Source organism: Fundulus heteroclitus, chromosome 8, assembly GCF_011125445.2.
Source record: "Fundulus heteroclitus isolate FHET01 chromosome 8, MU-UCD_Fhet_4.1, whole genome shotgun sequence".
Taxonomy (NCBI): Eukaryota; Metazoa; Chordata; class Actinopteri; order Cyprinodontiformes; family Fundulidae; genus Fundulus; species Fundulus heteroclitus.
In genome coordinates, this window is record NC_046368.1 from 32,759,809 (window position 1) to 32,776,237 (window position 16,429).

Consider the following 16,429-nt stretch of genomic DNA (forward strand, 5'->3'; position numbering starts at 1 on the left):
GTAGGTGTATTTCAGGAAAATAAATTCCATTTATTGAATTTACTCTCAGTAAATGTTGGTTTTGTAAAACAATTTTTTTACCAATCTATCCTGGTTCCAAAATATATTTAAACTCACTTAATCTGACATGCCTGCTTTTTGACACAGGTAGAGAATTATATCCGGACAAGTTGAACCTAAAAGCAGATGGGCTCCAGCAACAGCAGAGCACAATGGCTACTATCAGCTAAAAGCAGGAAACTGGGGCTACAATTCTCACAGGCTAACCAACACCAGATAATAACAGTTTAGAAACATATTGGCTGGTTCAATAAGTCTCAGTTTGAGCCTCAAGTTGGTTTCATGAACAGTATTCAAGTTACCAGTTAGAAATTCAATAAGAGTGCCCTGAGAAGTCAAAATCGTGACTTGAAAAGTCAGAGGTCTTAATATTTGCTATAGCTACCTAAGACCAATAAGATTTTTACTACACAAAAGTCGGCCTACTTAAAAGTGTTACTGTGAATTGTACAGTGTATGCGCTCATAATGCTTTTTCTCACATTTTATCCTTCCATTCAACTCTTCATCAACATCGTTGGACACTTCAGTCTCTGAACAGCTAGCTTCTGTAGTATTCACATTATGTGGTTTATCCTTCTTGTGAAGGCTGTCAGTGGCTCAACTGTCAGACCAGCAATCTTGCCTGAGATTGTGTAGGAAAAACACATGGCTATAGCAAAGCATTTCTGTAATAATAAACCTATTGTATTAGAGATTATATGAGATTTTATCACAATAAAATTTTTCTAAGAAATGAAATGTGGGGACTTTGTCAATCTGTATGCATTATATCCATTAGTTTCACTTTTTGCACTTAATTACTGAAATAAAAAACATTGTTTCCAATCCATTATGACTTTTTGAGATGCAAAACCAGGCAAACAGTGTTCTGTTCTATATGTCCTGAAGCATCTCAATAATCAATAGCTCTGTTCTATAATTTTAACAAATAAACACCCATGTCACAAATAGAATAAGATTTGATCTCCTCAGCTGCTTGCTTTAAAGCTAATGCACCATTAGGGATTGAGCTTTTGGTAAAGTAAACAAGAGTTACATCAGTAATAGATGAAAATACGATGGTAGTTTTGTCATTCTGTTACATATTAATGCACCCTTTGTTTAAAAACTCACCAGACTTTCTTAAGTAAGCTGCTTTGGTGCCATGTAAGAGCAGATCAGCCAAAACCTCAAGAATTTATAGTGATTAAACAAGAAAAACTGAGTGAATAAAGCGTGTGAGGCTTGAATAAGACCAGTGTGGACTTTACCTAACCTTTCTTAAGAATACATTCTTAATCTTGATATTTGACTTCCTTTTTACAAACATTTTTTCTCTCATTATCCAAGGCCTTAAAGAAATAAACCCAGATTAAACTGAATTAAGACCCCATGTTAATTCAGATCAGTCTATTCAGTTTGTGAAACAAAAGTTTATTATTATTTATTTTTTTAACTGTCTTTCAGTCAAATGTATGAGCATTTTTCTCTTTGCCTACCGTTATTGCCATCCCTCCTCTTGCCGGAGAAATTTTACTCTCTGCATCAAAAATAAATGTGTCTCTTCTTGTTTTGTCCGCTTTGCAATTGCCTAATTGTTTCCAAATGTAACATCTGCTACGGAATTTCATTCAAGAGTAAATTTTGATTTGTTTGTTTTTTGACTTGCCAAATCATGTTGTTCAGCACTGTCCTATTGGTTTGATATCAAAACTGCGAATCTCCCTCCTTGTTGGTGTAACAGTGAAATCCCGTTGAGCATCTGTGGGAAGCATTGAACTAACAAGTCCAATCCATGGAGGCTCCACGTTGCTAACATCTTGATGCCAGATAGTACAGCACACCTTCAAAGTGTAGAGGCATCCACACCTGGATGGGTCAATACTAATTTGGCAGGGAACGGGTCCTACACATACCACACAGGTGGTCATAATCTTATGCCTTATTAGTTTTTATGAAATGCTTTGGAGGGATCAAACAGAGCCTCCAAAACACCAGAAATGAACTAAGTAAAGCTATAAAAACATTTCTGCTGTCAGAACAAGCCTGCTGAGCTCCAGGACTGGGTTTTTAAAAAAGCTAATTTCTCAAATATTTATTAATTCCCAGTATTCTCACACAAGGTTGATGGCAAACATAATCCTGTTACACATAATATGCTTCCTTCAAAATATTTTCTGTTTCTCATTACTTACTCTGTTAACCAAAGCACATGTTACATTATTTTCTTTTAATAAAAGCTATATTTCTCTACATCGGATCACTCAGGTAAATCGGTGAGGAAGTAAACATTCTCCTGCCGGTGTCACAGGCAATAATTGCTAATGGCACAGGCCCAAAAGGGCAATTAATTTTCAGAGCTAGCGCACCTAGCTTTTCCCTCTCTGCCTCCATGTTTCCAACTCTGGCTTGTATTCTCCGATTAACGCCCTGGGCTCATCAGTAACCATGGCCCACTTTCAGATCAATTTAGACAGGCTGCCTCTGTATGAGCCAGGCAATGAATTGAGATGTCACGCCCATTGTCTGCCCATTACAATTCAATTTGGGAAAAGAAATGCTCCGAAATGTGATTATAGGCAATAGATGGGGTGTGTGCATGTCTGTATGAAAAGGAGAATGGCAGAAACTCTGTGGAAGCAGCGATTGGATGAGGAGATTTTCGATGTTTTCCACCTATCAATCAGCACTTTCATATTCTGAAGTGACTTTTCTGTATTCTCAAAAGACCTGCTACAGTCACTTGGTTTAGCTGGTTCAGACAGCATGACATTTGTCACTTCCCGCAGCAGACTACACACACACACACACACACACACACACACGCACGGGGCGTTCTCATACATGACAGACACACATCACACATCAGCGTGTGGCTCAGAGTATAACACATTTTGAAAACCTGTGTCATATTATGTGATGATGTAGTTTTGTCAGTAGCTTTTTTTTACTGCCAACATGCATCCTCTCCTCCCTTTCTGGTTCCCCACTCTCAGGTTGAGGGTGAGTCATTGGTATCAAAGGAAGACAACTAATGTAAGTGCAAAAATACCCAGAAAAGTCCAATTCAGATAGGATATTTTTTCACATGGGGTGTATTGCCATAGAAGCTATGATCTGAAATGTTATCTACGAGAATGGTTTGAAAACACCATCCGTCCTTCCTCTTTCGCTTATCCTACATAGGGTTACATGGCTAATGGGTCAGGGAACCCAGACGTTTCTTTCCCCAGTGGCACTCAAGATCGCTTTGGGAGATCCAAAGGCATTGTCAGGCCAGAAGTAATATATTGTCCCTTGAACAAGATCTGGGTCTGCTCGGGGTCTCCTCAAACTGGGATGTGCACCGAAAAACTTCAAAGGGAGGTCCTCATGAGGCATGCTGGTCAGATTACAGAAGCACTTCAATTAACCCCTTTACATGTGCAAGAACAACATCTTCAAGGCTGAGTAGAGCCGCTCTTTAAAGGAAACTCCTTTCAACAACTTTGAACTTTTATCCATCTTCTTCTGTTGTTGTCATGAACCGTGTCCCATGACCACAGGTGAGGGTCAAAATGTACCCAGACCAGTAATTTAAGAACCTCGTATTATCTTACTAATAATTTAAATGTGTTGTTTAATGCTTTGCGTTACCAATCTATAATATTGATATGTAGGAGGTTTGGCCAAACCTCTTAAGGACCTTCACTAGATTGTCACAATAAGAATCCTAGATAAGAATCCTAATTCTTATCTTTGATGGAAAGATAAGAATTAGGATTCTTATCTTTCTATAAAAGTCCTCATCTTACTAGTAAAATACTAGTAAAATGTAAATTCTAGTAAAATACTAAATAACAGGTAAATACTAGTAAAATGAGCACACAAATACACACAGAACCTTTATCCATCTCATTCTGAACTTAGACAACTTGAGAGCGTGAACCTGCACCAGAAGGTAAATGGACCCACTGTTTTCTTCACCAAGAAAGTCTTGCTGCAAAAAAGACATTACCAGAGCTCAATTAGGTGATGGACACAGGTGTGAAAACTAAAACAGGTGTGAAAACTTCATAACAACTGCAGTGTACTCCAGATGTTTTGCCAAGCTGTGTACGGTCATAGAAGCAGATAATGTCCAGATACTCTATCACAGTGAATAAAGAGATGGCTCTCATGAGGCCTGGTTCTCATGTGTTTGTTTGAATTGATGAACGAGGTCTGTTCTCTTCTCACTTATAAAATAATATTATTCTGCATATTACTACACATATATGAAGTTCACAGCTTGCCTGCCTTTGTGACATCTTTTCCCTGCTCAACCAGCTGAACATCTCTCTGCACGGGAAAATAACAGCATATCAAAACAGGTCTCGTGTAAATGAGATCTTGGATCTCAATGACATATATATAGATAACTGGTAAATAAAAAAAGAATAAAATACTTTGTTGCAGTTCTAAGCAGGCTAGCTAACAACGTTGCTAGCGGCCATTACAGCACTCTCTCATAAAGCTTTCTGTTTTCTATGTTGGATATGTTCTATGTAATTTATTGCACCAACTGACCTTTACTCAAATTCATAAGAGAACAGCATTAAGTTAGACAAAATAAATAACTTTTTGAGCTGCTGATTATCCTCCAGTCACCATCGAATTTTCCCATCTATTGTTGGATGTAGAATAAGTCAAATATTTTGGACCTGCACCTGACATCTCTCTGTTGTCTGTTCTGTCGGTGCAACTAAACTCAACTGTTGCTCTTGATGACAACGTGTTGTGTCTTTTATACCAGCTAATGAATGCTGAGCTGGACTACCAAGTATTAATGGTTGCATTGCGCCTTACCTGGCTCTGAGGATGAGACCTACGTGTCTCAGTTGTGATCATATTTTTTTCTTATATGATCACAAAAGCTTTCATCTTCTCTTCTTCTCATTTTTTTCCTGTGCACTAGACGTCTAAAAACCAGACGTCTGGTGCACAGACTTGAGAGGCTAAATGTACTTTAAAAGTTCTTATTGGCTAAACAGTTTTTGTGTTGGGATGGGCGGAGTTCAGCTCCCTGATTAAAACATTAAAACATACTGCATATATATAAATATGGATATAAAGGTTTTATTAACCCAAACATTGCATTTTCTTCCCATACAAATAACAACAAAAAACAGCAGAAATTTTCCTGCTCATGATTTAATGATCAGAGCCCCAGTTCTGGGTTCCCCCTCTACCCTGGGCCTGGGACGATTGACCTGTTTGTCTCCCCCTGTCGGCTGGAGGGGAAGTTCTAACTTTCAAAAAGAAATTTGCTTTGTAGATAGAGAGCGTCCAAGAAAAGAGGATGGACATGTTTTAATTTCTGTCTGCTATTTTGGAAACCTTTATCGGGGCAAGATCAGTGAAATAGACTCACAGCACCTATCAAATGTGGATTGTGGACCCGTTTTGTATGGATCACACTAAAAATGATGTTGCTTTGCCTTCACATCTGGAATCCCAGCTTCTGGAAGCCTCCATCCAGCAACACTTTAACGTTGCACTGGAGCAAACCAGACCTGGGCTGCTTCTGGATTACTGTCTCAAAGGAGTATCCATGTCTAGCACTGAGGGCTGTAAAACTCCTCCTCCCACTCACAGCCACAGACCTGTGTGAATCAGGACGCAGACTCAGAGCCTACCTCTGACAGTGAGTCTGTCCCCCATCCTACCAACACTGGATCTTATTGTGTCCAAGAGGAAGTCCATAGTGTGTCATTAAGAGGTGAACATAAAAAGAGTTTGGTAACTTGCCATAAAATAAACTGTTGTGACTGTTATTCATTTGTCACAGACATGGAGGAAAGTTTGGTGATCGACTACAGGAGTAGACCCCCACCTCACCCACCCGTAAACATCCAGGGGCAGGACATAGAAACTGTGGAGAGTTTCAAATACCTGGGTGTTCACGTCAACAATAAACTGGACTGGACTCATAACACCGACGCCCTGTATAAGAAGGGCCAGAGCCGCCTCCACCTCCTCAGGAGGCTGAGGTCCTTTGGAGTGAGCAGGCCTCTGCTAAAAACTTTCTATGACTCTGTGGTGGCCTCAGCCCTCCTCTACGCTGTCGTCTGCTGGGCTCCTGGCAGTGCAGAGCGGGACAGAAAGAGGCTGAACAAGTTGGTGAGGAAGGCCACTTCTGTCCTGGGCTGCTCTCTGGACTCTGTGGAGGAAGTAACAGAGAGGAGGGTGTTGTCCAAGTTCACATCCATCATGGACAACACCTTCCACCCCCTGCACCAGACTGTAGAGGAGCTGAGCAGCTCCTTCAGTGACAGACTTAGACATCCTGTCTGTAAAAAGGAGCGCTACCGCAGGCCATTCATTCCTGCTGCTATCAGATTACACAAGGCGGCACTTGAACTGTAATAACCGTGCAATAACTAGAGTGCAATTACTATCCAATACCCTGTGCAATAATCCTGTCAAATAAGTGACTTCAGCTGTATAGGTATCTCACTACCTCACTGTTGTTCACTACCTTACTGTTGTGCCTTACCTGATACCACTTTGTATATAAGCCACCCTGAATTTACAGTCACCCCAAATCTCCGCTTTATTTCCTTTGTACTTTTATTATATTTTTTCTTGATACACTGTATATATATATATATATATATATATATATATATATATATATATATATATATATATATGGACCCACTGTTTATACCTTATGCACCTATTCCTCCTTTTGGCACCTTCTTTTGATCACTAGGCCGATGTGTGACAAGTGAATTTTTCCAATGTGAGATCAATAAAGCTTATCTTATCTTATCTTATCTTATCTTATCTTATCTTATCTTATCTTATCTTATCTTATCTTATCTTAAACAGCATGTGATACCTAAGTGTTTAGTCTTAGGTACCCTGCATGCTGGGGTGAGTGAAACACCTTTGTACCGTGGTGTCAGATAAAAGGCACAAAAAAAAGTTATTCAGTCATGCTATGATGTTTGAGTCGCAGCTTAATCAGTTTAGTAGCCATGCTGTACATGTGTGGTATACATGGCACACAGCATGGATGAGAGCTTTGGAGTTCATGCAGTGGAATTTTCCGACATTTAAAGCAATCTGTAGAAGCCTATGTGGGGATAAAACTGTGATTGCTGCACTGTTAAACGTGTAGTAAGATGACCCAGGAGCACTATTTTGTTTTGGCATCATGTATACTTATGCTAGTGAAATGTAAAAGCAAATAAGAGAGGCACCCCCTTCACAATTATTTTCTCTTCCTTCTCCACTTCTTCTATGAACCTCCCTGTCTCACACTATTACATAACAGAGATGTTGACAATGCTCTGCGTTTTCATGTGAGCAAAAGCCCAATGCTTGTATATATATATATATATATATATATATATATATATATATATATATATATATATATATATATATATATATATATATATATATATATATATACAGTGTGCTACATTCCAGAAGATGCGCTTACTTTCGCCTATTATTTCTGTCACATTTTAAATGAATTTATCATGACAGAATAGTTTTTGGGAAAAAAGGCAAACAAAGAAAAAAGTCTAGAACACAACAGTTTCAAGGACATCGATTCCAGTCTGAGAAGGAACAAAAATATGAGTCGTTCAGTTTGTTAAGGAGGGTATATAACTAAAAGAAAGCACTGTTAGGTAATCCCATGCAATCTTTGCTTGCTCCATGATTACATTGCATTCTCCTGTAAAGCACAAGTGAAATAGATTGACACAAGGGGCACAGGAAAATAAACGGAGCATTATTGTTGTCAGGGTCATTGATAGGAAATACGTGAGTTCAAACTGAAGGACGAATGACAGCAACTATGAAAATACACCCCTGAGCAGGTAAAATTTCAAATATGACTAAATATCACGTTGTGGATAATGTTTTAGAGTTGAATTTGTGATTTACAAATCTTAGATTGTACAATGTACAGGCAATCCTGAATTTATCACTGCTATTATCTTTAGGAGTGCTATTTAAATACTAAAGGGGCCTCTATGCTTTGATTAGTCATCTCCAATGGCCTTGATCATCACTGTTAGACATGGGCTCTCCAGCAATTCAAAATTCAAGAGTGGTTTGATTGGACAGTTTTAGCGTGTGCCTTTAAGTGCTGGATGAATCATCAGCTAGGTTTCTATCCTTGGAAAAAAAAGAAAATAGGTTTGAATGAAATTTTAATTACAATTCCTATAATATTACCTGTGATGTGATGTGTTTGTAGTCAAACAACAGTGTTTGACTACAGTTTAACATTGTTGAACAGTGTTCAGCGATGTAATGTTGCCCATGACTCATTCTGAGCTTTTAATTCGAAAAGTAATCTTTGTTTTCATCAAAGTTGCGACTTTTCTACTCCTCATAATTTCTTAACAGAACTTCTACAAAAAAGTCTGAACGATCTTTTCAGTGGCTTCACAATTTTCTCTAAGAATATTTTAAACAGTAATGTTTTCTAAAACTTGAGTGTTCTTTGGATTAATATTGTCACACGAGACATGAGATGAGCCTTATGAGGAGAAAGAATGATATAGGATCCAAAGCCTGTTTGTGGTTTGAATTTTGCTGGATGCGTATTATTGGTTTAGGTTACTGCTTGTTGGGTCGACTTGAGAATCTGTTTCAGTGGGTGAATAAGTGTCTACTTTTTATGATTTTGTTTTTGACCATGGCCTCATCTTTCAACAACTGGTACTTTGTGCTTTCAAAACCTCCTACTAAACTGGACTCTTATTAAAAGGTAACTAAGGAAATTGTAGACAAAACTTAATTTTGATCTTCTTCTCTAAACCCCTTGATATTATAATCCAAGCTATTTTAAACCTGTTTAACCCGTCTAAAGCTGTGATCGACTCTACTCTGAACCCCGTTCCCAGGAACTTTTTTCTACTTATTTCAGCCCTAATGGGCCATTTTGTGAGGTTTTGCCAAAAAAAGGTTTTGCTCATTGCAACAGAGGATGGGAGAGGGGCTTCAGTAAGGATGGCTTCTGCCCAGCTTGGATTAAACAAAGAAAGGTATCAATAGCCCCGTTTCCATTAAAAGCCCCAGGGCTTTTAATGGAAACGGGGCTATTGAAAAAGCCTGGGGCTTTTTTAGTTTTCCTGTTTCTATTAGCTAGGGGCCATTTATGTAAACCACCTGAATGACATGTGGGACGTAGTGATGAAAACCTGCAGTGCCACTCCAGTCCAGCGGATGGCACCTAAAAGGCAGCGGTCAAACAGACAAATTCAGAGAAGTTGTATCATATCCTGCCACTCATATGGGCATTCAAGCGCTGCCACTCATCCGGACTCCGGACTGCGCAACTCATGCATGCAATCCCACCCATTGAGCAAAGCACAGAGAAAGCAGAGAAATACTGGGTCGGATTGCAGGGACCAAAGCACAGGGAAAGTAAAGCACAGGTAAATTAAATTAGTCAGGTAAATGTATATGGAAACGCAACCTGTGATTTGCAAAGCCCCAGGCTTCTCAAAGCCCCAGGCTTTTGAGTGGCAATGGAAAAGGGGCTTTTGTGAATATTCAAACTCAGAATGATAGTATACCTCAGTTCCTTCATGGTTCAAATTGTCTAAGGTAATACATTTTCACGTGGGGTTGTGTCTGGTCAGAATATATTAATGGAGTTACAGTAGCTGAAGGTAAAATGGTGTTTTTCACTTAAAATTTGTTATAGCTACACATTTCCACTTTTTGGGACCAAAGTGATTTTATGTATTTATAATGAAGTTAACCACTGTGAACCAATCTAATACTCTCTGTGAGTGACTCAGTTCCTGTCATTCAATATGAACTTTAGGGAAACTATAGGTTGTATTGGGGATTAAAAAGGTTGGACTGAACGAGAATGCTGAGCCAGCATTTCCAGTAAATATATTATCCAGATACTATGGTTTGGCTCAAGTTGCTGCAATCTAAACAAAGGAGTGTTGAGGAAGAGACCAGAGTTAACATAAAATCATCCCACAGTAACAATGGGCTATACAAAGAATTAATCAAAGGTAAATGTGGAATCATTTCTGTTGCACTTCAAATAGCAATTTCAATAAAACATTGAAAAAAATGTGTATGTAACGCCAGTTCGGGATGTGACGGACTGCATTTCCCATGATGCAATGTGGTCAAAATGGCCACCAACTCCCATCATGCAACACGGCCCAAAATGGCCACCGAATCTAACGACGAAACCCTGATAACGTTACCATGGAGGGTTTTATAAGCGATGGACGCGCTACGCTCATCCTTCTTACTTGACTGGGAGGACAGGCTCAGCTGTTCATTCCGTTGGGATTTTCCCCACGTGCCACATGCTCGATTTTCTCGCTGGACCGAGATTTACCAAAGCAACTTCATCCCTGCACTGCCGATGCAGGAGGTCGACTAAAAAAATAAGTACTTTCAAACCCACTTCAATCGAAGACTGAGAGCCGTTTATCTCCCGGTGATCGTAAAGGGACCACACTTTCGTTTTGGCCGAACAAAGCATTGAAACGCCCAGAAGAGAGAGAGACGAAGGGACTTCTCCTCCCGTTCCCCCGCTGTCCGACACACCAGCTCGCTGAGCTGAACCAGATCTGCAGACTCGGAGCGCCCCCGGACACCAGCCGGGGCAACGTCAGAGTAAAGAAAGATTTCCCCCTTTTTTTTATTTCTCTTTTCACCCATAATGTGATTAAATTGTGCCTGGGCAGATGTTAGGATTTTGGTTTAATGCTTGTTTACTCCAAGACGGAGCTGTTTTAACTGCTGAATATTTCTGATGTATGCACACGCATTTTGTAACTGATTTTGGCTGTGTTGATTTGTGGTTCTTATAAGTGGCTCCGCCGAGAGCCGATTTTTCCATCTTTTTCCCTCTCTCTTTGCTTTCTCCTTATCAGTTCAATATCTTTGTGTAGCCCTCTTCTAGTTCGCGCATTTTCTTTGAATTTCTCATTCAGGCCGCCTCTTAATCAAGGTACCACCCCACATTAGTGTAAGCGTTGATTACGTCATTAAGACCTCCCCTTACACATCACGCAAGGTGATGCGTAAGAATCACGTGTCATCATAGTCGCAATCTTGGGAAGGTGCAGCGTAGCAAAGCTATGACTAGCTTGATAACGTCGAGGCGCCCATCCAGCTTCTCAGAGCTGTCTCTGCCTTTCAATGCCGGTATGTCAAACGCCGACATCTTGAATGTGATGTTTAAACAACCAAGTTTTGCTACCTCTTATTTTAATACATTTTTTACCTTTATTTTCACATATATTTTGCATGTTTAGTTTAGTAGTGAGTAGAGCTTCCAAGGTTGTGGAATCAGAATAATTACTGTAACAGGGAATTGCTTTTGGTTCAATAAAGACAATGTGTGGAATAATTAAGGTTTGTTCATACCAATTCAGAATTAAATGGTTTTTCAGAATATAGAGTTGCCTCTTTTTTGAGTTAACATCCAACATAAATACAGAGACACTATCATTGGATTGGTGATCAGAAACTGATCAGGCCTCCTGTTCCAGCATGAATGAGTCCATAACAGCTAATTAATAAATGCATTAGTGTTATAAATCATTACAAGCTTATAGCCTGGCATCACCACCATTTGAGCCATATTTTGTTATAGCTACTATTTGAGTTTGAATGACCTATTATTAAAATTATAATATCAAAATATAATTAATAATAATAATCATATTCAAACAGCTTCTGGCATAACATGTATCTTAGCCACTCTTCAACCAGCACCACAAAATCGATTGTAGTTAAATGGCCATTGGTCAAAGCAATTGAAGGCATGTCCCAAAATTTTCCAATCTAAAAGTCCAATGAATTAATCTGCTATCTAATGAATATGACTGCAAAGAAAATACTTTCAGCTCTATCACCAAAGTTCCAAATAGAGAGTGGTCATATCTGAACGAACTACTACACCAGAAAGCACAGGTCTTAAAATGTAATATCTTGACCCCTTCATCCATCTCAACCCCCCTCCCCAGAGGAAATTTGTGGCTTTGCCTAAAGGCCACTGATTTCTGTCATTCTGCACAGTGGAACGGGAGCTAGATGGTGGCACACTTGCCTTGTTGCAAGAAGGTCCTGGTTTCAAACACTGGTCTGGACATGTTATCCCTGTGCATGCATGGGTTCTCTCTGGGTACTTCAGAAGTACTCGAGAACATGACTGCATATTGAGGAGCTAATTCAGCCATTTGATACAGGTGTGTTGGACCAGGGACACAAAGTTGTAGGACACAGACTGGAGTGGAGTTTGATATCCCCGGTTCAAAAACATGACTGTTAGGTTAAATAGTCTCTCCAAATTGCCTAGTGATGGACTGGCAACCTGTCCAGGATGTACCCTGCCTCTAGCCCAATGACTGCTGGAGAAAGGCAACAACCCCCTCCCCCCCGCGGCCATGCAAAGATAACTGTGCAAAGATCATAGATGGATGCATGTTGTCATCACAATCAGTCTTTACTCTGGTTTGCAAAAAAAGTCCTGTAAAAAAAACAATCAAACAAAAAAAACTATGAGATTATTTTAAAAAAACTATGAAAATCACATTTACTGTGAAGTTGGGAGCAACGAAAAGGCACAATAATGACCTTGGTTCATTTTTCATTCATGTACTCATTTAAATTCTGTCCAACTGACTAAATCCCATTTGTTAGTCATAAAGCCACAGTAGAGAACACAGCTCTACAAACAAATAGAAGCATATGCCGTTTGGGGATTTTGTGGAAGGGACAGAGAGGATGCAGCTAAGAGTAAAAGATAAGAAATAACTTCACTTTCTGAAAATTGTAAAGAATGCCTGTGTAGGACTGGCTATGTATTGCAATAATTCATTATAAACAGGGAAAGAGTGAAAGACGTTTCATTGTCACTTGTTGACTTTAATACACCTTTGCCTGACCTGCGATGTTTAGATTTCAGTGTATATTAAAACTGGAGTGTTCCTACAGCAAAGGGTTTTGCCTCATTTGTCTGAGCATGATCCACAAACTGTAGTTGAATGCAAAGTCATTCATAACCTTGGCAGATTAACTTCTGGATTAAAATAATTTTCATTCAACTATGGATCTTGGTATATATATAAAACAAACTATGGATCTTGGTTCTGACAATAACTAAGACCTGGGCTGAGGCTGCCCCCAGTCAGGGTTTACATGGATGACCTCACCACACTTACTGTGACCAAGGCTTGAACAGTATGGCTACTGGGAAAACTCCAAGAGAACATTGAGCGGGCTTGCATGAAGATCAAGCCAAGCAAGTCCAGAATCATCTCCATCGTCAAGGGGAGGCTGTCAGACCACTGCTTCCACATTGGTGATGAACCCATTCCAACGGTCACCGAGAAGCCTGTGAAGAGCCTGGGGCGATGGTATGATGCCTCCTTCAAAGACAAAGAGGAAGTAGAGCAGCTCAGGAAGGACATAGCCAGCGCCCTAGAGAACATCGACAGAACCTTGCTACCTGGCAAACTCAAGCTCTGGTGTATGCAGTATGGACTCCTGCCACGTCTCCTCTGGCCACTAACCCTCTACGAGCTTCCACTCTCAAAGGTGGAAAAACTGGAGACTCTGGTCAATGCCTATGCCAGGAAGTGGCTTGGCCTTCCCAGGTGCCTCAGTAGCATTGGGCTTTATGGCAGAGGAAAACTGGAACTTCCCATCACTAGCCTGGCAGAAGAGTACAAGTGTGCCAAGGTTAGACTGGAAATGACGCTCCAAGACTCCAGTGACCCACTTGTGTCCCAAGCAGCACCCATCTTGGCCACTGGGAGGAAGTGGACCCCGCTAGCTGCTACAGAGCAGGCAAAGGCAGCACTCCGACATCGGGACATCGTGGGACATGTTCTGGAGGGGAGGAGTGGTCTTGGCCTTGGCATTAGCAGACCAACTTGGAGCAAGGCCAATCCAGCTCAGAAGCGCAAGCTGGTGGTCCAAGTGGTACGGCGGGAAGAGGAAGCAGCAAGGTGCACACGAGCCGTGGCACAGGCGAAGCAAGGGCAGTGGATGGCATGGGAAGGAGTTAAGAAAAGAAAGCTCTCCTGGAAAGATCTATGGGAGATGGAGGCATTCAGGGCAAGCTTTACCATCAGAGCTGCTTATGATGTTTTACCGTCACCTGCAAACGCCAATGGTATGGCGACGACCCCACATGCTCCTTGTGCCCAAGCTCAGCAACACTAAAGCATATCTTAGTGGGATGCAAGACCAGCCTTACCCAAGGTCGCTACACCTGGCGACACAACCAAGTGCTCAGAAGTCTTGCAGCAGTGCTGGAATGCCAGCGGATGACTGTAAATGTGCCCCCCCCTCGATCCCACCGGCAGCCAACACTTTTTTTTCTTCGAGATGGTCAAGCCAGCTTCACCATCACCAGTAGGGCTGACATTGCTGGCAGACCTGGACAAAAAGCTGTGCTTTCCTTCTTTTTCTTTTCCCAGTGTCCTGTCTAGCAATGTGGCAATAGGAATTGATGTCTCAATGCCAGATAGAGCTCGACAGATTTTGCTTTTACAAGTAGAGTGAACAGCTTTCGCCATAGTGTTCTACTTGATTTATGCTTGTAAATAGCTTTATTGTGATTCCTGCAAGGAGAATTTCAAATTATATGGACATTACAATGGGAGAGTAAAGGAAGAACAAGAAGTGAAAGAGAAAGAAAAGAAAAAAAAAGAGTAGAGGTGAAAGAAAAAAGAGATTAAAGGGAGAGAATGATAAAACATTCTCCGTCTGCTCCGTCACCTGGAAAGAGAGATGCAAAAAGAACAGCACAACCAACAGACATAAAGCAACAGATACAATCGAATAACACCTAGATGCCATTGCTAAATCATATGTATTATTATGTAAGCTGACATGTGTAATGTGATACTTGAAAAAAAGAAAGTGAAAGAACATAAATAAATAAATAAATAAATTATAAGATTACTGTATATAAGTGAACATTTAATACCTGGGACCCAGCACCTGTAGGAGTTTGTGAGAGTGCACTAGTTTAGGTGAAAATTATCCAGAAGGAAATAGCTCGATAGTGGTTGTGGAGAACCAAAGGCCCGCCTTCCCCGAGCACAGAGGCAGGAGTCAGGGGACCCATAACCCCGGACTCCCAAAGGGGCCCCTAAAGCAGGGCGCCCAGGAGGGGCCAACACAGGATATCTGCAACCCCCCCCCCCCCCCCAAACAAAGAGTAGAGACGACCCAGAGGAAATCCCCCAGCCACTGCAATGCCGACGCCCTCAAGAGCCGCGGGGACGAGCCCGTGGGCTCCGCCGGCAGCTAGCCCCGCTGAAGTGGTCCCGACCATGGGCCCTAGGGGCCAGAGGCGCCCCGCGACGGGGGCCCCGGCCGCCCCCGGGGGGCCAGGCCCCGCAAAGAAGCCACCGGGAGTGGGCCGGCGCACACCCAGGAACCCGCCCCAAACCCGAAGCCAACCAATGTGCCAGAGGGCCAAGGCGCCTGCCAACGCAGCGGAGGAGGGCAGGACATGGGGGGATGAGCTCCGCACCTAGCGGAGACTTCAGATGTTCTTGGGAGAGGGAGCGGACAACACCCATACCTGAAAAAAAAAAAAAAAAAGGAAAACTCATTCACACCATCCCTCCCTTGTGCCCCACTGACCACACACAGATTAAAAAAAAAAGACGCTGTACACACATTCCCACATAACACTTGCATCCAACACTGACCAGAGGGGGAGGTCACCCCAAATCGACTATATGACTGCTTGTGCCTGACCCCCGGCCCCGCCCCCAGACCACACGCCCCCCGGACCGGGCCCCCCAAAGAGGGTGGGCCAACACGACCAGTACGAGCCACCCAGCCAGAGCCCCCCTCACCCCCTAAATACCTAATAAACCCCCTCCCTCCCCCACCTTAACCTAGCCACCCCTGGCTGTGCTTTCCACCGGAAATTGCATCCACCAACCTGGGTCCAGACCTCGTTCTGTTGTCTTCCTCACTCAAGCCGGTGTACATCATTGAGCTCACAGTACCCTGGGAGGGTGCGGTAGAGGAAGCCTTTGAGCGGAAGAAGCTGAGGTACACCAATCTTGCAGCAGAAGCCCAACAACAAGGATGGAACATGAAGGTACACCTGGTGGAAGTAGGCTGCAGGGGATTCATAGCCAGCTCAACATCTAGGCTACTCAGGGAGATGGGGGTGCGAGGGAAGGCCCACAGGCAGGCAATCAAGGACCTCTCCAAGGTCACTGAAAAGGGGAGCCAGTGGCTGTGGACCAAGAGGAAGGACCTGGCCTGGGGCTCAAGTGTGTGATGGTTGATGTGAGTGAACCTGGGACGCTGGGATTCACTGCTGAACCCTCTGGAGGAGTCGTGGGCCTAACAGCGAAACACCCAAGAAGAAGGGC

General features: G+C 42.0%; 1 protein-coding gene across 3 annotated transcripts in view; it reads right to left on the reverse strand.

The window, feature by feature from the left end:
* The window catches only part of ttc28 (tetratricopeptide repeat domain 28), a 188,962-nt gene that overhangs the window by 94,938 nt on the left and 77,595 nt on the right, over window positions 1–16,429 (reverse strand). The window lies entirely within an intron of this gene.